Genomic DNA, 25,051 nt, shown 5'->3' with positions numbered 1-25,051 from the left:
TGCATCACACTCGAGTTTAAGAGGTGGCACCCTGACCAGAACTAAGTGATGTCATTTTGTGTCTTTACTTTCTATGCTCTCACTTTGTATTTTTCCGATGGGGCTGGTAATCTGTGTGAGCCTCCTTCTGCTGACTCCAAAACTCCTGAGTCTGCCGTTTGATCCTCAAGACAGTGCCTTCCTGTCCTGGGCTCACTCCTATGCTGCATTCCACAATCGGTCTAACTGCTGGGTCTGCAGAGTGCTCCCTTCTTCATCAGTGGAAAGCTTCCTGCTGGGGTCCAGCCCCGTCGGATCCAGGGTAATTTGAAGCGGGGATGGAGTCAGCATCCTAGGAATTAATTGCTTAATTAAAGATAAGGAGGGAGATTAGAAAGAAATAGTGTAGTAGGAAAATACTAGTGGAGAAAAAGAGGCTGAATAACTTGGTTTACGTGGAATACCAATAAAACTCCAAGACAAGGAGTTTGCACCACCTACATAGGCCACAGGCGTCTTTCCATTCTCCCGAAGGAGAGGACACACTGAGGCCTCCCCGGTCAGATCTTACAAGCCCAGGCAAAATTAGCAGGCTTGGCAAGTATCTTCGCTCCAGATGAGAATTCACCCAGAAGGGGAAAGAAAGAACGACACGGGGGAATCAGTCTTTCCAGAAACTGATCTGATTTCTTTATTTTCAGGTTTGCTTATATACCTTTTGTTACACATAGAGACAAATGGAACTTTTAAAGTCACGCGGGAGTCAGCAGTCCTGACTTTTATCCAAATCAGGTGCTTTGTATAAACGTATACAAAAAGGTCTTTAGGGGTTTTACATCATCTTCTGGCTATGAGGCCTGCTGACATTTTATGATCCTTTCTTTTCTGATAATGGTCAGTCAACCAGAAACTTATTTTCCAGGGGTGATTTTTCTTAAACCAGGCACCACCCTCTGAAGGTACCAGATAAAGTTGCATTCCTATAGGGTGAGGGTGTAGTGGGTTACAATTAAGAAAGGAATTTACTTAGCCTAAAGTTAACATGACTAATCTTAAAGGTTAATACTTATTTCTCCTATATGCTAGTTATATATTCATTAACATGTATACGGGCAGGGGATTTAGCAGCAAACGTTGGCCCAATAAATGAAAAACCCTTCACCAACATGATTTTTATCTTTAGAAAAACCCAATGGTAACTAAGACTTTCAAAATACTCCAAACTCTCTGTGCTGCTTATGGTTGAGAGGTTGTAAACAATCATGTACCTAGTAGCAAGAGTGGGGATAATCCTGTCACACAAGCTGGTCTGCCAGCAGAGAGGATTGACCTGAGACATCCCTGTCACGCCCAGGAATTTTTATTAACTGGAGCTGTAGGTTAACTCCTTCTCCGAGAGAGGTGGGGGACAGCCCCCCATAAAGTCAGAGCTGTAGGTGAGAGCATAAAGCAGTAAAGTAGACAGACTCTGGTTTTGGGGGTAGATGCTCGGGAACAGCGGGTTTCCTTAGGCTTGATCCCACCTTTGCGTATGCCGAAGCCTCCTTCCTCATGACCTTTGCCACGGGCGGAGTTCCTCACGCTGGCTCCCGGCAGCTTCCCATGGTGGACGTCTCCACTTCAAGGAAAAGACTTTCTCCAAGTCTGCGAATACCTTCCACAACAGTCATATGTGATGCCTCTTCTTAATCTGATGACATCTAACAATCCTAAGAGGGACCGGTACAACACTTTGTACTTTAGCTATGGACATAACATGGCTTTTAATTTTGATTATACATTGTCTCGGTTTAATGACTATTTCCCTGCACATAAAATAAGTGGGCCTAGATTTAGTGGCTTTTTACCTGACGTTTATCAAAAATGGGATGATATGAGGTTATATGGCTAACTCCTGAGAAAGGACGTCTAATGCCTACTGCCCCTATATGCTAGGAACAAATAGAGCCATCCCCAGAATTAGCCAACAACTTAATTATAATGATTGGAAACGATTGGGACTCTTGCCTCAGGAAATATGCAAGGTAATCATTCCCATATTTTCCAGCCCCAGTTCAGGTCCTCCCTTTGCCTGGCCAGGCACTGATTGGGACTGGATATCTCAGTCCTGCTGGCTTGCTCCAAACGGGACCTATCGGATATGTGGCTCTTACCTATGGGCATGGCTTCTCCCTGGCTGGATAGGGAGATGTACCCTAGGTCTAGCTTTTACTCGCGGCTTCATCTTTTCTGAGCTTCCAGAAAAGCCTGCTAATGTACCACACCTTAAACTCCGTGGGCAAGATCTGTATTTCGCTGGTGTGATTATTTGGCTGCAGTGTTTGTTCCCACTCTGGGAACTACAGATGTTATGCTACGAGTGGATGCTTTGACTAATTTTACTCAACAGGCATTACAAGATTCTCAAAAAGCTATTTCAGCTCTTAATGCTGAACAAATACAAATTAGAAAGGTGGTTTTACAAAACAGATTGGCCTTCGATATTCTGACAGCTGCACGAGGAGGAACTTGTGCCATTATTCATACCCAGTGCTGTACATCTATACCTGATATGAGCACTAGTGTGACTCATTTTGCTAAACACACGAAGATGATGATTCAGGCTATGGATGCTCCTGAAGCCTCAATTGCCTCACATTAGGAGACGTTAACAAGTTCCCCATGGTGGAAAACTATCTTAATTACAATAATTCTGATTGTTCTGTTTTTGCTGTTTGCTCCCTGCACCTGTAACTGTGTAGCTAGATTTGTTTCTAGTCGCATGAAGGCTTTTAAGTTACAAATGGTTGCTCCAACTCCTGTGACTGCTGCAGCTTCCTCCAGCTACTACTTGGGACCCCTGGATCAGAGACCCTCAATATGAGGGTTAGGAGAATCTGTTGCCTCACCAAGTTAGTGACAACGCGCCTTCTCAGCTCGGAAGCAGTTATGGAATGAGAATGACGCCCTTTTCCCTAGGAAACATAATTCTCCTAAAAGAAAAGAGGGGAATCAGAGGATAACAGGAAGGAAGGCCAGGGGTCTCCAAACAAAGGAAACAGGCTGCAAGTGTCAGACATTTTTATATCTGTCTCTTAAGCGGCAGGAGGAAACAAATTAGTGTTATATTTTTTCCCCTTCTCTATACAAATATAAAGAGAGAATTCTCCTAAAATTTTGTGTTGCCATAATGACACCTGGTTTGACTTGAACTTAACTTTTCTCAAACCTTGGGCTAACCAATGCATTTTTCTTATGGAAATACTTGTCTTAAGCTATGTTAATGTTCTGTGCATTTACCCTAGACTCTGTTTTCAAGGCGGTTCTGCCTAAAGGCTCAGAAATATGGAAATATGCCTTTCTTCAAGATTCAAGTCAATCGTTTTATGGCCTGGGAGGACTCACCTGGTGCCAATGTTTATCCCAAAATGCATGTTGTGGGTGAGGGGCCTGGTGACATTCTCTGAGTTTTGAGACATTTCCTTTCTTTAATTAGCAGACTGCTAGCAGCCATACAACATCCAACTAAAGACTAGAAGGAGGGCACTCTTTCAGCACCCCCTTCTGATGTCTATGTCAGAAGCTTTCTCTATCTCTTCTATACTTTAATGAAACTTTATTACACAAAAGCTCTGAGCCATCAAGTCTTGTCTCTGGCCCCAGATTGAAGTCTTCTCCTCCAGAGGCCAAGAATCCTGGGGTCTTTCATGGTTCAGCAACAAGCTTTCACTGGGAAGGATTGAAGGCAAATAGAGAAGGGGGAAGTAGAGGATGAGATGATTAGATAGCATCACTGACTCAATGGACATGAATTTGAACAAACTATGGCAGATAGTGGAGGACAGAGGAGCCTGGGGTGCTACAGTCCATTGGGGTCTCATGAAAAGTGTTGGACATGACTGAGCGATTGAAAACGAACCACCACCACCACCTTACCTTTGAGTTTCCCTAGTATGCCACAGCCCCACTCTCAACGGGGCTAAGAAGCTTTCTGTGTCTGTCAGTACTAAAGGCTGAGACTTATCTCTTCACACTCTCAGCGCCCCCTGCTTAAGGGTGATGGCGGGTCCTTAGAACACTCATCACTCCCTCCCAGAGCTCAGAGCACAGAGCCTTCTCGCAACAGTAATGGAGCACCCTGCCCTGCTACAGAAATGGGAGTTGTAGCTGTTTACCCCCTCTTAATCTGATGCTTTTGAACTGTGGTGTTGGAGAAGACTCTTCAGAGTCCTGTGGAGTGCAAGGAGATCCAACCAGTCCATTCTGAAGGAGATCAGCCCTGGGTGTTCTTTGGAAGGAATGATGCTAAAGCTGAAAGTCCAGTACTTTGGCCACCTCATGTGAAGAGTTGACTCATTGGAAAAGACTCTGATGCTGGGAGGGATTGGGGGCAGGAGGAGAAGGGGACGACAGAGGATGAGATGGCTGGATGGCATCACCGACTCGATGGACGTGAGTCTGAGTGAACTCAGGGAGATGGTGATGGACAGGGAGGCCTGGCATGCTGCGATTCATGGGGTTGCAGAGTCGGACATGACTGAACGACTCAACTGAACTGAACGGAACTGAATATGTTTTCTCCCTTTGCATTGAATTCACTTCCACATTTATTCTTTGAGTCACCAAATCAAAATCTTCTCATTCCCAGCTGGTTACTGTAACAGTAACAGTAAGCAGCATCTCTGTGAAGGATGGTGCATGTACCCCCGAGCTATGTATTTTCTTCCTCCTTGCCCGTCAGAATCTGTCAACTCCCAGACATCACAAATAGGGCTCCAGATCACCCACAGAAGGGGTGGTGCTGCAGGGCAGGCTGTGACTCTCATCCACAGCCTGAGTCAAAGCAGGACTGTGTTATAAGTGTCACAGGCTGCCCCACTGCCTCATGAGAGCCAAAAGAGCAATGGTCTGAAAGTCTTAACACAGACACTTCTGTGCAAGGAACACCAGTGTCTTCCTAGGGACCTGTGAGTTGTTGTTTGGTTTGGGCCTATAGAGTCAGTGACCTTTTTCACAACACTTGCAGGCTTAGCTAACCTTCCATCAGGACCTCTCTTCTCCCCTACAGCCCCCTACCTACTGTACCAAAAATCATACTTCTGACTTCAGTGTGCAGATTGGGTTTTCACCTGGCAGGGATACCAACACAACTTTTTATGCTGAAACCTCAGGATACCTGAAGAGAATGAGTTTTAAGAAAGTCCATCTTTCAATTATAATAGAAAAACTGCCCATGTAACAATGAAGATACAACAAAATAAAATACTAATAAAATGTTATTTGGAAATTATTTAGAATGTCACGCTTAAGTGAAAAAAAATTTAAGTATATGGTCTACTGCCCTTCAGGTTGAATCTGCATTTAAGAAAATTAGGAGATGGGTGAGGTAATGTCTTCATGATATTGTATTTGTTGTTCTGTTTATCATTATATTATTTCTATGGTTATGCTACTTTCCAGAATGATGAGGGTGTTCCACTAATGTCTGTCACGGCAAATACATGTTTACAGCTTGACATGCACTAGGAACTGTTCTCTGTGATGTGTGCATGTTGACATGACTCCCCACGGTCTTTCATGCACTTAGGAGAAACTGTGTTCAGTCCATAGGCAGATCCATTGTAGGGTTTCATGCGGATGGACATGTTGATCTGCCTTCTGACCCACAGTAGACGAGACACTGCACTGTATCCAGACTGGGAGTCAGAGACCACACATGTCTGTTTCTCTCTGGCCTGGGCACCAATCTGACTCAGCTCTTGCCAGCTAGGTGACTTTGTGCAAATTCATTCACCCATTAACGTCTGTGTGTCTCTGCTCCTCAACTGCAGAAAGGGATGATAGCAGTAAAGCTGCTCACCGTACAGTGTTGCTGTGAGTGCTCAAAGATTTCTGAGTACACATGGAGCATATATGTACGTTGTGCACTTATGGAGAGCTAAGCACGATCCAGAAGGGTGAGCTTTTCTTCTTGTCTCTCTTCACTTCCGTTTCTGCTTGTACTCACATCCCCCTGTCCCTGACCCCATGCTTTTACCTCCCCAGTCCCAACTGATCTGTGTCATCTCTGTTCTGTGCCCCTGTCTTCAGACTCTCCAACCGAAAACACAGCTGAACATCTCCTCAGGATTTACCTCTGAAAATATCCATATCATCACCCATGGATTAAACAATCATGAGTATTAGTGGAAGAAAGAAGAAACACAACAAAACTGGAAATGTGAAAACTACACAAGAAATGAAGCATTCCTGATGATCGTCTGACTATTCATGTTTTCATATCTTCATCAGTTTCAGATCTTCACAATTTGATTGAGAATTAGACTTGATAAAAATAATGGGAAGAAAGGCCATGTGATGAGGTTTCTTGGCCTTTTAATTTCCCTGGGCAATGCTTTTAAAGATGTATATACTCATGTTCTATAACTCTCCAGTGACCATCTGCTTTGCCGTCATGATGCAAATCCTATGAAGAGGGCATTAGACGTCTAACTTCACATAGAATATTCACTGAAGTTTTTCATACGAGCACATGATGAAACCCAAATATTTCCTTTAAGCTTCACAATATCCCCATAAAACCAGGGGGATACTCACTGTGCTAAAAAACAACAACAAAAACCCTCCCTCATACCTCATACACTCCGTTCTTGAGGCCCCGAAAGGCCTGAAATGATAGTGCAAGGTCCATGCGGTGTGTCAAAGGTGGTCTTGACCCTGTGTCTCTGGAACAATCTCCAAGGAAATGTGGAACAGCAATAATATTACCAACAGTAATGACAACAGCTAGAATTGACTTGGAACACACCATATGGCACGTACTGTGCTGACAATTTCCCATGACTTAACATGGTCAGTGGTCTACGCGGCCCCATGACGTAGTTAAATTTACTCGAAGCTAGTGTTTCCATGTGGTTAAAAGAGGAATGAGGCACAGAGGCGCTACGCAACCTGTTCAGTGTCGCCCAGCAGTAAGGAAGCCACAGGTCTGGACGTGCTGTGGAAAACTCTGGGTGTTCTGTATTTATTCAGTCAAGGGTAAGATCCAATGGCTCCAGCAAAATATGTAGAATAACAGCTACCACATAATACAAATTGCTCCTACATCACAGAAATGCACACTAAATAGAAATCTGATTTCTTCAGAAATCTTTCAAATGGAGGCTTGACAAGACTGGCATCAGGATGTTTTGTAGAAACGATGGTCTACAAACAAGAGCCTCCTCAGAACAGCAGACAGCATGTCAGTGAGTCTCCTAGACTGGAGGTCTTGGGTTTGTGCATCAGAGAAGGCAGGAAACCCCTGTCACACGCTCTCAATGGAGACAGAGCCTGGCAGTAGGCGAAATAAGACCATGCCTCTGCTCCAGTAGTGCCTAGACAAGTTCTCCATGTCAATCAGAACTGAGGAATTCTTTTAAAAAGTGCAGATTCCATGATCTACACTCAGTGAATCTCACTCACTGTGGCTACAACAGCGCCCTATAATCTGTGAGATTTCACTATACTTGGGAAACTCTCAGGGACTTTATTAAACCCCTTTGGTAGTGAGACTGTCAGCAAAATAAGGAAAATAGAGATCAGAACAGATATTAGAAAAAATATATAGATAATCAACAAAACCCAAAGCTGGCTCTTTCAAAAGGTCAATATGAATTCATAAGTTTCCACCCACAAGAATAAAAGAAAAAGATAACTAAAGACAAAACTTCCCAATATCAGGAAAGAAATAGGTTACAGATTCCACATTTCCTAATCCAATCGTTTCATCAAGGTGAATTGGGCCAAATCCAAGCAATGTGATGAAACCACTCGTTTTCTTTCTCATTGTCCTCCAGCTTCCCCTTCCTGCCTCTCTCCTTTGCCCCAGTTCCTTTCTCCTTCTTAAGTCCTGCCCTCCAGCAAGAGGAGCAATGTTATGAGGCATGATAACCCCATGATTTTAACTGATGTCTGCTGCTTGGCTGACATTCAGCATGGATGCTATCATCCCTCTAGCTGGTACACTGAAGCTCTCTGTCTCTCATGATGGACAGAAGGTTTCACTCTACTTTCAAGTATAGGTAGGAGAGAAGGTGCAGGGCACATGTTGGAGCCTTGAGTCCTTCATCTAAGAAATGCAGAAGACCACAAACTGTGGGAGAAACAGAAATAGCAGCACCAGGCCCCTTTCAATGAGAGCTACGTGCCAAACCCAGCACATCACAGGATTCCTTGACCTTCAGGAGCATGCCAAGTAGATTTCCATGCCAGGACTCTTGCATTTATTGTTCCTTCTGCCTGAAATGCTCTTCCTTTAGGTAAACCCCGCCCAAAGGCTCATGGAGATCAAATGTACCCAAACAGCACCCGTGTTATCACACGTAGCAATACACAATCCCAAGCTGCCAGATACAGGTTATTCTCCAGGGAAAGACACCAAACTCAGGGCCTTCTCCCTGGACATGAATTGCATGCATTTGTGTGAATGACCTTGCACTACAACAGGATCCCCACTGAGCGAGAGCTGAACAAGACTGAAACGCCGTCACCATGCACAGGCAGCGACTGCGCCAAACCTCGCCACTAACCAGAGCAGCTATTAGACTCCTTCTGAAAAAGCAATAAAACTCGGGGGAAAATTGAATGCTCTGAAAAGTCGCGCACGCCAACGCAGGCGTATGCGTATACAGGCGCCTCTCGCCCTCAGTTTCAGTTCCTAGACCACAGTGCAGGCAATCACGCGGTGGCCAATCACTGCTCAGAACGCTTCCCTGACGCCAGATCCAAACCTACACCCAGCTTCTTGCTCTGTAGTCATCCCACCAATGAAGGGGTGGAGTTGAAAAAGACACAAAGAAAGTTTCCCCTTAATACCTGTGTCCACTGGGATACGAAAGCAGTGGGAAGACGAAGAGGAGCGAATGGGGATGGACCCAGTGTCGCCATGAGTGCCCCCGCAGGGAACTGTGGTCCATGCCCGACGCGGTGTAAGGGGACCCTCTCTCTGTTGTCACACGCCCTCTCCGAAAGGTACCTTTCAGAGTGCGTGGTCTTACTGCTACCCCTCAGTGGTACATCCCAGGACAAAAATGTTTCATCTCGCGCGCCCCTTGCTGGTGGGATTGGGGAACAGCAGATGTAGATGCCTGTGGACCATTCCAGGAGGATCCACAAAGGGCATAAGGGCAAGGTTAGGGTGAAAACCTCACAGATTGCGGCAATTTTGGACTCAGAAAAAACTCTTTATAAACTGAAGATTACATCTCTGTGGGGATCACTGTCGTAACAGAGAACATTGAAAGCATTTTATCTATTCTGGGCATTGAGCTTGTTTGTGCTTTCCTGTTCAATGCAGAATAGGTCTCATGGGGGAAAGCCAGCTGCAGTCCCCCAAGGGGCAGGATAAATAAAGCTTTCGACTGGGATGTGAAGTTCTGGCATGGAAAAGCCCTCTGTCAGTGACTGCGACTAATATCTGGAATAGACAACAGGACCTTCCATTCTGTTAGGAAAGGGGTCAACTCCAAGGGGACCCAAGGACACCATCACGTAGGTGAGATAAAGACCATGGCTTCGTCACCATCTTGTCATCCCTGAAAATGTTCCCTAGCAGGATCCTCAGCCTGTCTAGCTATGCCTCTCTCAACAAGTTTAAATTTGTGTATTCATTCCATCATTCATTCATTCTCTCCAAAGTATGTGTCAAGCACAACGCTGTGGGTTAGGAAAGAGAAAATCAACCTTTTCCTCACGGAGCTTACATTCTGTTGGGATCACGTGGTCCCCAAATACAAGTAATTTATCAGGTGTTTGTAACTGCCATGATTAAACTTAAATCGGGATAGTGAAATAGAGAGAGGGGATGATATCTAGAAAGAGTGGTCAGGGAAATTCTAAGATTCTCATATTTGAGCAAAAGCCTAGAGGAGTTATGCCTATCCAGGAGAAAAGTATCCTAGACAGAGGTAAGGCCAGTGGAAAAACTGGGGAGTAGAACCCTGTGTAGAGCGTATGAAAACAGTGAGGAGGGAATGTGACAGTCACAGCATGATGGAGGGAGAGCGAGGAGATTGGGTGACAGAAGTGATGAGGGCCAGCTCCGCTGGACCTTCTGGCCAATGAGAGGATTTTGACTTGAACCGCAGGAGGCTTCTTGTCAGAGAAGTCCCCAGGCTTCTTTCCGAGGCCCAGATCGCACATGATTGTTGAGGAGCTCTTGGTTTATTTGAAGAAAACCCCTTCCCCACCCCTTCTGCAGCTGAGCATGCCTTTCCTGGAATCCCCTACACTCAAGGGGAATGCCTCCTACTGCTCCCAGTGAACATTCATGTCAACCGATGATACACTCAGAAGAGACAGGGCAAGGACCCTCTTGCTGTGAGTGAGGTCACATTGAGCCTTGCAAACGCAAAGAGGGATGATATAACAGGCACAGAGATGGCAGGCAGAAAGACAAAGACAGAGCATTAGACAGGGACGGAGAGACTACTTCTGGCACCAAACTGTCCTCACTTAGTTAGCCCAAGCCCTGCTCCTGGATGATGTACAGTACATTTTGTCTATTGGAGAAAAGAAGCCCTTCCCTCTAGGGAATGACTCAGTTGCCCATGGCCTGGGCCTTAATCATGCTCCCTTCATCCGCATCAGGGGCCTCTGCCCATCAAGACAAGGACAACTCCATTCCTGGGGAGGCTCATACTGTACAAAGGGTCCCTCACAACCTATCCTGCCCAGACTGCCCTCCTGCTGATCTCACTGCCAATGACTCCTTTAATGGGGGAAAGAGAGGCAGGGGTCTCTGCATTTGTGGTGGAACCTCATGCAAACTGGTGAATGGGAGATTTCTCCCCAGCTGCTTGGAGGCTCACCTCTGTACCTTCCCCCACCACGTCCCCAGGGAATGTGAAGATTACATTCCACACATCAGGTAAGAAGCTAGGTGTGTGATGGGGAGACACAGAGACATATCCTGACAGTGAGTCATTCATAGGGTCCTTGCGGCCCTGTGCAAACGCCCCCCTCCCCCACTACCTGGTCAGGGTTGTGCTGATTCTTCCCTGCCTCCTCCAAGGAGCCCAAGCTTACATCCAGTTCCTCCCCTCCTCATGACCTGAGACCTTCCATCTGCACAGGGCCTTGGGCTCCCATCTGCTGACGGTGCCCTCCTTGTTGTGGGTTGGGCGGATGGACCGAGGGAGTGTGTGTACACAGTTTCTGTCACAGGGCGCCTATCAAGGGTGGTAGTCATATCAGCAAGTATTGTTCTTAACAGGCTTGTTACCTGGGCTTCTGTGACCTGCGCATTATTACCCTCTCTGAGGCTGGGGCCCCAAGATTTTATCTCTGTACAGAGGCATGGTAGAAATCGTAGCAAATGTGACACCACAGGCCGGCTTCAACGGCCTGTGAGACTGGGGTCCATCCAGCCTTCCTCTTAAGACTATTCCCATGTGCAGACACATGAACAGCTGAGAGGCCCAAACCTCTGGACAAAGACCCCCAAAAGAGTTCTGAGATTTCATGCGCTGGGACAGAGATCTGCAAACAGTTCAGTCTGCTCATCTTGGACACCAACCCCAAACAGCTCTAATAGGTCACACCTGAAGACACAGATTCACTTCAGCTCAGAAATGCCAACTTCAGATGAATTAGGATCCCTAACAGAAACAGCCTTGTTCACAGCCAGTTCTAGAGGGTTAACTTGTAACCATCTCTGGTTCCTGCATGACACTGCATTCTGAAGGAATTCTGGGAGAAAAAACAGGAAGAGGCACACTGTGCTTTGGACAAACTGGCCCTCATTTAGTCACACAGCTACCTCAGGAAAAGGTTCAGTGACCCCGGATTCTTGCCCCACACACAAAAGCATGAAAATGATTAAGTTGTGATATCTGATCTCTGTGTTTCACAGTAATCATTTGCCAGCATTCATGCTAGACTTCATGTATTTCCTAGGCAAAAATCATATTGTCTTCACTGCTGCCTCCTCAGAGCAGTGGTCTCAGGGCTAACGGAGGAGCTGTGTCCCGGGCTATAGTCCCCAGGAGGCCCCAAATCCAACTTAAACTCACAACTCGTCTGTTGTATGGTTTTCTTTAAGTGGACACTACTCTGGCTAACAGCTCCCATTTACCTCAGAGGCTTCACACCCCTCCCCCAGAGCCTACAGTCTGCAACCTGGGACACAGAGGCCCCACATCTTTGCCTCTGGGCTACTGAGTGGGCATTTGCACTGAGTCTCTGTTCAGTCAACCCCAAGGGAGAGAGGCCTCCAGTCTTGCAATTCCTGCAGCCCTTAGTCACCAGCATGTCATCCTGAGGAAGGCAGGTTCATTCCAGGGGCGTGGTGTGCCTTAGAGCTGAGGGGTACTGAAATTGATTTCCCATGTCTGGTTCCTGATAATGGCCCTAACCCCACCCTGGTCAACTCTGGTCATGGTAACTTTGTATCCTGCCCCATGGGAGGTTCAGAGTGAATGTCACATCCACAGAGCAAGTCCCCGGGACTGGTCCTCTCTATCGCAGCACCCACTCCGGGCTACTGAATTCTGGAGAGAGGAGAGGGTTTCCCTTCACTGTGCCTATGACAACTCCCTTACATCCCTTTAATCACCTCTGTCATTTTCCAGAGTCCCTCTCCTGGTGACAGCTGCCACAGTTCCTCTCCCCAAATTCCCACTCCTCCCCTCCCCTGCCACCAGGCCTCCCCTCCCCACTCAGGGGCCTCTTTAGCCCCTCCCCCAGCCCTACTCACAGGGCCTCCATTTGTGTCCTCTCACCCAGCACCCACGCTACCTCAGAAGATCCCCTCAAGACCCTGCCTGCTCCCTGCATTCTGCAGGACACCTGTCTCCCGCCCACACGCAGGGTCTGTCATAAAGTCCCTGTGAGGGCCGAACTGAAAAATCTGTTCAGAATCCAGATAAAATTCAGACCCAGACCAGCAGTCCAGGGCAGTTCCTGGAAGGAGAAGGAGAGGGTCTCCGAGAGGAGCATCTGGTCTCAGAATCTTGAAGGGGTGAAAAGGTATTCTTCAAGGGTCCTAGTGAGGATGAAGTGAAATGGCACCTTATAAGTACTTATGCATACATGCCAAGTGTGTGCCAGCTCTCTTGAATCGTGTCCACCAGGCTCCTCTGTCGATGGGATTCTCCAGGCAAGAATACCGAAATGGGTTGCCATTCCCTCGTCCAGGGGATCGTCCTGATCCAGGGGTCAAACCCCCATTTCCTGCATCTCCTGCATTGGCAGGTGAATACTTTCCCACTGAGCCACCTGGGTAGCCCCAACATTTGTTGAGAGCTAATCTAATATTGTGTTCTCACTACACGCACGCACACTCACACACACAAAGTCTAACATAAAACTAAAGGGACACAAGGAAATTTGAGGAGGTGTTGGGTATGTCTATTACTTTGATTGTGGTGATGTTAGTATCATTGTTTGCATATGTCCAAACTCATCAAATTGTACACATTGAATATACAATTTGCTGTATATCAATCATATTTCAATAAAGACGTTTAAAAAAGGAGAGCAGAAAAACGTTCTCCAAAAAATTGATACTTACATAAATGAGAACATTTCTTTAAAAATATTGAGGAGCAAACTTCACTCAAAAAGTAATGAAGATGAATAATACCCTTCAATCCGTTAAGTTCATGTGTGTGCATGCTAAGTCACTTCCATCGTGTCTGACTCTTTACGATCCTACGGACGATAGCCCGCTAGGCTCTCCTGTCCCTGGGATTCTCCAGGTAAGAACACTGGAGTGGGTTGCCAGGGCCTCCTCCAGGGGATCTTCCTGACCCAGGGATTGAACCAGACTTTCTCATGCATTGGCAGGCAGGTTCTTCACCTCTAGTGCCACCTGGGAAGTCCCAAGGAAGTTAATTCCTTTGTCTCATATTATGAGGCCACTGTTACCAGGTAACATACAACCTTGTCATACATTTCCCCAATTGTAAAGCAGTCCGCTCTTCCATCGTTGATTCTAACTTGCTTCTTGACCTGCATACAGGTTTCTCAGGAGACAGGTCAGGTAGTCTGGTACTCCGCTGTGGTTAAGAATTTTCTACGGTTTGTTTGATCCACAGAGTCAGAGGTCTTAGTGTAGTCAATGATGCAGAAGCAGATGTTCTGTGGAATTTCCCTTGCTTTCCCCATGATCTAAGAAATCTTGGGAAGTTGATCTTTGGTTCCTCTGCCTCCTCAAAACCTAAGCTGTATATCTGGAAGTTCTTGGTTCAAGTACTGTTGAAGCCTAGTTTGAAGGAGTTTACAAACCAGGAGGCTTCAGAACTTGGGGACAATCTAAGCGGAGAAGCTAAGGAAACTGGCGGATGTGAAGGAAGTCTGATAAGAGGGACAAGAAAATGAAGCTCTACTTTCGATGTTGCTAGCAAGGTAGACAGGGGCTAGACCATGCCTTCCAGTCGTTGTATAGGAGAGTAGCCTTTATCTAGAAACACATAGACAGTTCTGCAAGTGTAAGAGAGGGAGGGAGAGGGCGGGAATAGGGAGACAGACACAGTGGATGTAAGAGAGCAGTTAGAAGCGGGCTTGACAATTCAATGGAGGGAGGCTTGGACTAGAGCAGATGTGATGGACATGGGTAAAAGGAGACACATTAGACGTTTAGGAAATAAAATGGACACAACTCAGCAAGAATTTGGACTTGAGGTGAAGGAGAGGGACTTGTAAACGTGGTTAAGAACACGTTTATGTGTTCTGTCGTAAGAGTATGGAACTGTCATGGGGAATCCTAGAAGTTGGCCAGGTCTGGGAAGAATTCCAAAATAAGATTTTTATGTTTCTGAGCTCATGGTCTAGATGGATACAATAACTAATATTTAAAACTTAAAGGTTCCTTTTCTTTTTTAAAAAAAGTATTGTTATAATTTGTATACAATAAAAGGCAACACTTTAACTGTTATAGTTTGTAGAGTTTTCACAAATGTATACCGTGGTATAAATGCTACCACAATAAAAATGTAGAAAACGGCCCATCATTCAAAAATGCTCCCTTGGGGTGTTTGCATTCAGACTCCTTCTTCCACTCCTATACCCTGGCAACCACAGATACATTTCTGTGCGAATAGTTGTACCTTTTCCAGAAATCAATTGACATGAAATCATATAATATGTAGCCTTCTGTGTCTGGTTTCTCTCATTTGCACAGTTGAGACACATCCTTGCTCTTACATGCATTAGTAGTTTGGTTTTTTTTTGAACAGTGTAGTATTCCTTTGTACAGGTATACTCTTTTCTTTTTCTTTCATCTGTATACCAGTTGTTGAGTAACCGGGCTGTTTCTACGTGTGACTATTAGGAATACATGTGTGGAATATTTGAGTGCAGGCCATTGTGTGAGGATGTTTTCATTTCTCTTGGTTAAAATTGTCTAGGAGTAGAATTGCTGGGTCATATAAGGCTTCCCATTGGTGCTAGTCATAAAGAACCCACCTGCCAATGCAGGAGACTCAGGTAGGATCCCTGGGTCTGAAAGATCCCCTGCAGTAGGACATGGCAACCCACTCCAGTATTCTCATCTGGAAAATTCCATGGACAGGATTCCTGGCAGGTACAGTCCATGGGACCCCAAAGAGTTGCATATGACTGGGCAACTGAACACAGACACACACACACACACACACACACATACACAGTAATTTATCTATCTCAAAAACTAAACTGTGTCCTCTGTAGAGAACATAGAGTAGGATCTTGTTTTGGTTTTTAAACTGGTATCTCAATGTCTGCCTTTTGATTGTATTGTTTTATCTAGTCACATTTAATGTTGATACAGACTTACATCTCCAATATATTTTCCTTTCTTATGCCATTTTATTCTACGGTCTTCATGTTACAGCTTTCTTTCGCATTAAGTGGGTATTTTCTAATGTAGCATTTTAAATTCTTTACTGGTTTTCCCACTATTTTTAAGTTATTTCCTCAGCTATAGGCTACCATAAACAACTTCAGTTCAGTCACTAAGTCATATCCGACTCTTTGTGAGCCCATGGAATGCAACATGGCAGGGCTCCCTATCCATCACCAACTCCCAGAGCTCACTCAAACTCATGTCCATCGAGTTGGCGCAAAAGCTACCCCACTAGCTTTGTTCATAGTGATGCTTCCTAAGGCCCACTTGACTTCATATTCCAGGATGTCTGACTCTAGGTGAGTGATCACACCATCGTGGATATCTGGGGCATTATGATCTTTTTATGTATAGTTCTTCTATGTATTCAAGCTACCTCTGCTTAATATCTTGTGCGTCTGTTAGGTCCATAACATTTCCGTCCAAAAGAGGCACAGATGTAAAGAACAGACTTTTGGACTTGGTGGGAGAAGGGTGGGTGGGATGATTTGAGAGGATAACATTGAAACATGTATATTATCATATGGGAAATAGATCGCCAGTCCAGGTTCGATGCATGGGACAGGGTGCTCAGGGCTGGTGCACTGGGATGACCCTGAGGGACGGGATGGGGAGGGAGGTGGGAGAGGGGCTCACGAGGGGGAACACCTGTACACCCATGGCTGATTCACGTGAATGCATGGCAAAAACCACCACAATACTGTAAAGTAATTAGCCTCCAATTAAAATAAATAGATTACTTAAAAAAAAAACAACTGAGGGTCTCTCCCCATCCCCACTGATCCCCTCCAGTGCCTCTGCAGGTGAAGGAAAACCTTTTCTCCCCTGGCTGATCTTCAGGAACAGTAACCCCAACTCGCCTCCACAACTGCCCCCTCGCTCCCACCCCCACATCATACAGGGTTGCTCTGGAGTTCCTCTGGTCCGCCTGGGTTTCAAGGCTCCCTGCCAGCATCCAGTAGGTGCCCTAGATGTCTCACTTTCTTGATAGTATCGTTTAAAGGATAAACGTTTTAATTTTGATGATTCCAAACTGCCTATTTTTGTTTCCTTTGGTGCTTGTGCTTTTTGTATCATATCTAGGAAATCATTGCCTAATCCAAGATTAACATCTATGTCTCTCTTTTCTTCTGAGTGCTTTATAGGTTTAGCTCTTACATTTAGGTGCTTTATCAACTTTTAGGTAATTGTTATATACAGTGTGAGGTATAGGTCGAAATTGATTCTTTTGCATGTGAACATCCAGTTATCCCAAAACCATTTGTTGAAACATTATACTTTGCCATTGAATGGCCTCTAAACCCCTCACAATAATCCACTGACCATAGAGATATGGGCTTGTTTCTTGACTCTCCATCCTATTCTGTTATCTGTCTATATACAATCCTTATGTCAGTACCATAATGTCTTGATTACTGTAGCTTTGAAGTGGGTTTTGAAATTGGGAAGCGTAATGACTTTTTCTTTCTTCACACTGTTTTGGCTATCTCAGGACCCTTTTAATTCTTACAATTCTAGGATCAGTTTGTTGATTTCTGGGGGAAAAGAGCAGTTTGAATTTTGATAGGCCTCTATTAGGGCAGTACTGCCATCTTAACACAATAGTAAGTCTTCCAACCCATAAATGTGATCTCCCGAATCCATAAAAATCTGAGCAAGCTTCGGGAGTTGGTGCTGGACAGGGAAGCCTGGTGGGCTGCAGTCCATGTGATCGCAAAGAGTTGGACACAACTGAGTGACTGAACTGAAGTGAAATCTCCACTTATCTAGACGGTCTTTAATTTCACTCAGCAACGTTTTGTAGTTTGTATTGTACGAGTCTTGAAGGTATGTATAGAGATCTAGTTGCTCTTCGTATATGACCTTGTATTCTGTAAACCTGTCAAGCCCCTGTATTAGGACTAATAGTCTCTGTGGGAAGAGGGTGGTTCTTCAGGATTTTCCATACACACAGTTATATCATGGATCAACAAGATGGCGGAGGAGTAGGTGGATGGGGAATACATCTCTCTCCAAGGACACATCAGGAATATACCCTCAGACACAGAAGTGCATGCAGAACACCAGCTGAGTGTGGACAGGAGTACCTGACCAGTGGGAAAGAATACATAGACCCATGCAAAACTCGGTAGGATGAAGGAACCGGGGGAAAAACGGGAGTGTTAGTAGGGCTGGACCTGCCCTCGGCGGGTGGGGGAACTGAAGCAGGGGTCTGATCCCCACTCGGGGCAATTATCTGAGTCAGAGGAGAAACATTTAAGGCTGAGAGTGAAACAGCTCACCTGTGGCAGCCTAAATGGAATGAGAATCAGACATCCTTGCCGCAGCCATACATACCCTAGATGGCGCAGTGGCTGGGAGCTGGAGTTTAGGGATTGTGGAGCAATCTCAAGGCGAGGGCTGCAGCTGACTGCAGAGAGATGGAGGGGATGTGAGGGAAGAGACTGTGGTGGGAAATGGCTGTGGAGGAAATCCCGGCAGCCATGGAAGTAAGGTGATACTGCTGAGTCATGCATAGGGGGTGGAGCCATCACCATAGCCTCTCGACCCCCACATGCTAGCATTGGCAGCTGAACAATAGAGAGGCTGGCCCATCAAACGCCTGATGCACTGAACTACAGAGTAGGACCGCACCCACGGTGCCCCTTTAAGTGCCTGATGTGTGAACAACAGAGAAGAACCTCAGGTAAAAAGCCCTCTAAGTGCCTGAATGATCAGAGTTATGGAGAAAGACTGGCCAAACAGGCCTTCTGATTTCCAGGTACAAGAGGCTTGAAGAAAACACTCTGATAGGGCCATAACTCCTCCAGCGGAGGCAGTCCGTGTCCCTGCACACTTGGCACCGCCAGGGTCCCTGCAAGCCAAGCTGCTGTGCGACGTTCACGCTCGACTCCCACTAGGGCAGAGCTGCCACAGGCAAAAAAAATGTCTTATGTCTAAGCATGCACGGTCACTTCGCTAGTGTCCAACACTTCGACCCTGTGAACTGCGGCTTGCCAGGCTTCTCTGTCAGGGAGAGGGGTTCTCCAGGCAAGAACCCCTCGGGTCTCAGGCAATCCCTACCCCTGGGATGAATCTGCCTTCCTCAGGATGACATGCTGATGAATGCAGACTGCAGGGACTGGAGGGCTCACTCCCGCGGGGTTAACTGAACAGAGACTCAGTGCAAATGCCAACACAGCAGCCCAGAGGAAAGATGTGAGGCTCTGTGTCCCAGGGTGCAGGCTGTAGGCTCTGGGGGAGGGAAGTGAAGCCTCCGAGCTAAAGGAGAGCTGTTAGCTAGAGCAGTGCCTACTTAAAAAGCATACAAAACCAAAACGACAGTGAGGCACCATTTCATGCCAGTCCGAATGGCTGCGATCCAAAAGTCTACAAGCAATACATGCTGGAGAGGGTGTGGAGAAAAGGGAACCCTCTTCCACTGTTGGTGGGAATGCAAACTAGTACAGCCACTATGGAGAACAGTGTGGAGATTCCTTAAAAAACTGGAAATAGAACTGCCATACGACCCATCAATCCCACTGCTGTCCATACACTCCGAGGAAACCAGAATTGAAAGACACACGTGTACCCCAATGTTCATCACAGAACTGTTTATAATAGCCAGGACATGGAAGCAACCTAGATGTCCATCAGCCGATGAGTGGATAAAAAAGTCGTGGTACATATACACAATGGCGTATTACTCAGGTTTAAAAAAAAATACATTTGAATCAGTTCTAATGAGGTGGGTGAAACTGGAGCCTATTATACAGAGTGAGGTAAGCCAGAAAGAAAAACACCAATACAACATACTAACGCATATATATGGAAATTAGAAAGATGGTAATGATAACCCTGTATGTGAGACAGCAAAAGAGACACAGATGTATAGAACAGTCTTTTGGACTCTATGGGAGAGGGAGAGGCAGGGATGATTTGGGAGAATGGCATTGAAACATGTATAATATCATATAAGAAACGAATCGCCAGTCCAGGTTCGATGCATGATACTGGATGCTTGGGGCTGGTGCACTGGGACGACCCAGAGGGATGGTACGGGGACGGAGGTGGGAGAGGGGTTCAGAATGGGGAACACGTGTATACCCGTGGCGGATTCATGTTGATGTATGGCAAAACCAATACAATATTGTAAAGTAATTAGCCTCCAATTAAAATAAATAAATTTAAATTTTAAAAAATTAAAAGAAAAAAAAAAAAACAAAAGAGACAGGGGTATGCCAATGTCCATCGCAGCACTGTTTATAATAGCTGGGACATGGAAGCAACCTAGATGTCTATCAGCAGATGAATGGATAAGAAAGCTGTGGTACATATACACAATGGAATATTACTCAGCCATTAAAAAGAATACATCTGAATCAGGTCTAATGAGGTGGATGAAACTGGAGTCTATTATACAGAGTGAAGTAAGCCAGAAAGAAAAACACCAATACAGTATACTAAAGCATATATATGGAATTTAGAAAGATGGTAACGATAACCCTGTATGCAAGATAGCAAAAGAGACACAAATGTATAGAACAATCTTTTGAACTCTGTGGGAGAGGGCAAGGGTGGGATGATTTGGGAGAATGGCACTGAAACATGTATAATATCATATGTGAAACAAATCACCAGTCCAGGTTCGATGCATGATTCAGGATGCTCAGAGCTGGTGCACTGGGATGACCCAGAGGAATGGGATGGGGAGGGAGGTGGGAGGGGGTTCAGGATGGGGAACACCTGTAAACTTATGGAGATTCATGTTGATGTAAGGCAAAACCAATACAATACTGTAAAGGGAAAATAAATAAATAAATAAAATAAATTCTTGCAAAAGAAAAAAAATATGAAAGAACTCCATACTCATTAAAGAAAAATTGAAAAGTACAGAAAAGCAGAAAACAACAAAACAGTTTTCAGAGTTTCACTATGTAAACAATGTCTGCAACATTTTGGGTATGAATTACTCTCTTATTTATGGAGTTTAATAAAAACCAGTCAACAGCAAAATAAATAAGTAAAATTCAAAAGAAAAGCATACAACAGGAGAGTTACGAGTTTCAGTTGGATTTGGAGTCTTCTGGGAACTACAACCCAGGACACAGCTTCTCCGTTAGCTCTGAGGAAACTGCTTGGAGGAGGTAGCAGAGAAGTCAGTATGACTTTCGCCTAGGAAGCACATGCAGTCAAGCGTGCATATTGGCAAAAGTTTACTGTGAAACACAGAGATCAGATGTCACAAGTTCATTATTTTCATGCTTTTCTGCGTGTGGAAGATGCAAGACTCTAGGGTCACTGAACCTTTTTCTGAGGTATCTGTAAATAAATAAAGGCCAACTTGTCCAAAGCACAGTGTGCCTCACACTGTTTTTCACCCTAAATTCCTTCAGAATGCCCTTTAGGTCAGCAACCACAGTGGTTACAACTTAACACTTGTAGAACTGGCTGTGAGTGATGCTGTTTGTCTTCAGGATCTGAGTTTACCTGAGACCAGATGTTCAAGCTGGATTTAGAAAAGGCAGAGGAACCAGAGATCAACTTGCCAACATCCTTTCGACCATAGAAAAAGGAAAAGAGTTCCAGAAAAACATCTCCTTCTGCTTTATTGACTATGCCAAAGCCTTTGACTGCATGGACCACAACAAACTCTGGAAAATTCTGAAAGAGATGGGAATACCAGATCACCTGATCTGCCCCTTGAGAAATCTGTATGCAGGTCAGAAGGCAACAACCAGAACTGGTCGTGGAACAACAGACTGGTTCCAAACAGGAAAAGGGGTAACTCAAGGCTGTATATTGTCACCCTGCTTATTTAACTTATATGCAGAGTACATCATGAGAAACGCTGGGCTGGATGAAGCACAAGCTGGAATCAAGATTGCCAGGAGAAATATCAATAACCTCAGATATGCAGATGACACCACCCTTATGGCAGAAAGTGAAGAGGAACTCAAGAGTCCCTTGAAGAAAGTGAAAGAGGAGAGTGATAAAGCTGGCTTAAAACTCAACATTCTGAAAACTAAGATCATGGTATCTGGTCCCATCACTTCATGGCAAATAGATGGGGAAACAGTGGAAACAGTGACAGACTTTATTTTGGAGGTGGCTCCAAAATCACTGCAGATGGTGACTGCAGCCATGAAATTAAAAGACGCTTGCTCCTGGGGAGAAAAATTAGGACCAACCTAGACAGCATGTTAAAAAGCAGAGACATTACTTTGCCAGCGAAGTTCCATCTAGTAAAGGCTATGGTTTTCCCAGTAGTCATGTATGGATGTGAGAGTTGGATTATAAGGAAAGCTGAGCACTGAAGAATTGATGCTTTTGAACTGTTGTGTTGGAGAACACTCTTGAGAGCCCCTTCGACTGCAAGGAGATCCAACCAGTCCATCCTAAAGGAAATCAGTCCTGAATATTCACTGGAAGGACAGATGCTGAAACTGAAACTCCAATACTTTGGCCACCTGATGCGAAAAACTGACTCATTTGAAAAGACCCTGATGCTGGGAAAGATTGAAGGCAGGAGGAGAAGGGGATGACAGCAGAGGAGACGGTGGGATGGCATCACCGACTCAATGGACGTAAGGTTGAGTAAACTCCAGGAGTTGGGGATGGACAGGGACGTCTGCCATGCTGCAGTCCAAAGGCTCTCAAAGAGCCGGACACGACTGAACGACTGAACTGAACTGAGAGTTGGAATTGTCTAAGATGGTTAAGGTCTGCGTCCTCAGGTGTGACATATTTGAGCTGTTTTCGGTTGCTCTCCAGGATGAGTGCTCTCTAATCTGTTCAAGGATCTCTGTCCCAGGCACGAAGTCTCTGAACTATGGGGGAGGGTTTTGTCCAGAGGGTTGGTCTCTGAGCTGTTCATGGATCTGCATATGAGAGTAGTCTTAAGAGGAAGGCTGGATGGACCCCACTCTCACGGGTCTTAGAAGTAGACCTGTGATATCACATTGGCTACGATTTCTACCACGCCTCCCTACAGAGATAAAAGCTTGCGGCCCCATCCTCAGGGAGGGCAAGTCATGTGCAGTACACAGGAGCCCGCGGTAACAAATCTGATAAGAACAATACTTCCTGACATGACTACCACCCTTGATAGGGGCCCTGAGAACAAACTGTGTACACACACTCACTCAGACTATCTGCGCAACCCACAACAAAGAGGCCACCATTTGCAGATGGGAGCCCAAGGCCCAGTGCAGATGGAAGGTCACGGCTCATGAGGACAGGAGGAACTGGTTGCAGGCTTGGGCTCCTTGGAGGAGGCAGAGAAGATGCAGCAGAAGCCTGGCCAGGGAGTGCGGGAGGGGGGCGTTGGTACAGGGCCCCAAGGACCCCGTGAATGTCTCACTGTCAGCATATGTCTCTGTGTCTCCCCATCACACACCCAGCTTCTTACCTGATGTGTGGAATGTAATCTGCACATTCCCTGGGGACGTGGTGGTAGAAAATACAGAGGTGAGCCTCCAAGCAGGTGGGTAGAAACCTCACATTCACCAATTTGCATAAGTTTCCACCACAAATGCAGAGATCCATGCCTCTCTTTCCCCCATTAAAGCATGCATTGGCACTGAGGTCAGCAGGAGGGCAGTCAGGGCCGGACAGGTTGTGAGGGACCCTGTGTACAGCGTGAGCCTCCCCATGACTGGAACATCTCCATGTCTTGATCAGGGCAGAGGACCCTGATGTGTGCCAAGGGAGCATGATTAAGACCCAGGCCATGGGCAACTGAGTCATTTCCTAGAGACAGTCCCTGGTAGGGGAGCGGGCACGGGGAGAGGTTTCTTTTCCCCTATAGACATAGGTACATCTTCCATTAGCAGGGCTGGGGGCCCACATGTGGGTGCTAATTGGGGATCCTTTGCTGCCAGATATAGTCTCTCTGTCCCTGTCCACTGTTCTATCTTTGTCTTTCTCCCCGCCATCTCTGTGCCTGTTACATCCTCCCTCTTTGCCTTTACGAGACTGACTGTGACCTCACTCATACTGTGAGGGTCCTTCCTTCCTCTGTCTCTCCTGAGGGTATCATCAATTGACACAGATGTTCCCTGGGAGCAGTAGGGGGGATTCCCCTTGAGTGTAGGGGATTCCAGGAAAGGCATGTTCAACTGCAGAGGGTCTGTGGTTTTCCTGGGATGAATCAAGAGCTCCTCAACAATCACTGTGTGATCTGGGCCTCTGAAAGGACCCTGGGGGCTTCTCTGGTAAGAACCCTCCTGCAGCTCAAGTCAAAGTCCCCGCTATGGCCAGAAAGCCCTAGGGGACCTGCCCCTCATCACTGCTCTCATCCGATCTCCTGGCTCTCCCTCCATCATGCTGTGACAGGCACACAGCCCTCCTCACTCTTTTTATACACACTACACTGAGTTCCACTCCCCAGTTTTTCCACTGGCCTTAACTCGGTCTGGGATACTTTTCTCCCAGATAGGCATCTCCTCTAGGCTTTTGCTCAAATGTCACAGTCTTAGAAGGAACTTCCCTGGCCACTCTTTCTAGACATCATCCCCTCTCTCTTTTTCACTATCCTGGTTTAATGTTAATCACAGCAGTTATGAACACCTGATAAATTACTTATCTTTGGGGGCTGTATGACCCCAACACAATGTAAGTTCCATGAAGCCAAAGTTGATTTTCTCTTTCCTAACACACATAGCTGTGCTTGACAGAAACTGTGGAGAGGATGAATGAATGTCGGAATGAAAAAGCAAACTGAAACTTGTTGAGAGAGGCATAGCTAAACAGGCTGAAAATTCTGCTAGGGACATATTCAGGGATGACAAGATGGTGACAAAGCCATGGTCTTTATCTCTCCTACGCGGTGTCCTTGGGTCCCGTCGGCGGTGACCCCTTTCCTAACAGAATGGAAAGTCCTGTTGTTCTTCTCACATATTACTCGCAGTCAATGGCAGAGGCCTTCCCCACTCCAGACCTTCAGATCCCAGTCCGAAGTTTTCTCTCCCTTGCCCGCTGGGGGACTGTGGCTGGCTTTCCCCATTGAGACCTATTCTGTATTAAACAGGAAAGCACAAACAAGCACAATGCCCAGCACAGAGAAAATGCTTTCAATGCTTCCTGTTACGACAGTGGCACTACAGAGAAGTAATCTTCAGTTTATGAAGACATTTTTCTGAGTACAAGAATGCAGTAATCGGTGGGGTTTTCATCCGAACTTTGCCTTTCCACCCGTGGAGGATTATCTGCTAATTGTCCACCGGCATCTACATCGGCTGTTCCCCC

The 25,051-nt window shown here is 45.9% G+C and overlaps 2 long non-coding RNA genes and 1 pseudogene across 3 annotated transcripts in view; 1 reads left to right on the top strand and 2 right to left on the bottom strand.

Moving 5' to 3' along the window:
* LOC114111329 (uncharacterized) overlaps positions 1-25,051 on the bottom strand; it is a 39,543-nt gene that overhangs the window by 14,179 nt on the left and 313 nt on the right. The gene's annotated exons all lie outside the window — the stretch shown is intronic.
* On the top strand, positions 4-6,592 carry LOC132658784 (endogenous retrovirus group PABLB member 1 Env polyprotein-like; annotated as a pseudogene).
* Positions 647-25,051, bottom strand: LOC132658785 (uncharacterized). Its single transcript, XR_009598822.1, has 2 exons — positions 3,364-25,051; positions 647-1,688 (listed from the first exon to the last, which is right to left on the bottom strand). It is a non-coding gene; the product is annotated as an uncharacterized LOC132658785 (long non-coding RNA).

Source organism: Ovis aries, chromosome X, assembly GCF_016772045.2.
Source record: "Ovis aries strain OAR_USU_Benz2616 breed Rambouillet chromosome X, ARS-UI_Ramb_v3.0, whole genome shotgun sequence".
NCBI lineage: Eukaryota > Metazoa > Chordata > Mammalia > Artiodactyla > Bovidae > Ovis > Ovis aries.
The sequence above is the reverse complement of the archived record's forward strand: the minus strand, read 5'-3'. Positions and strand labels throughout refer to the sequence as shown.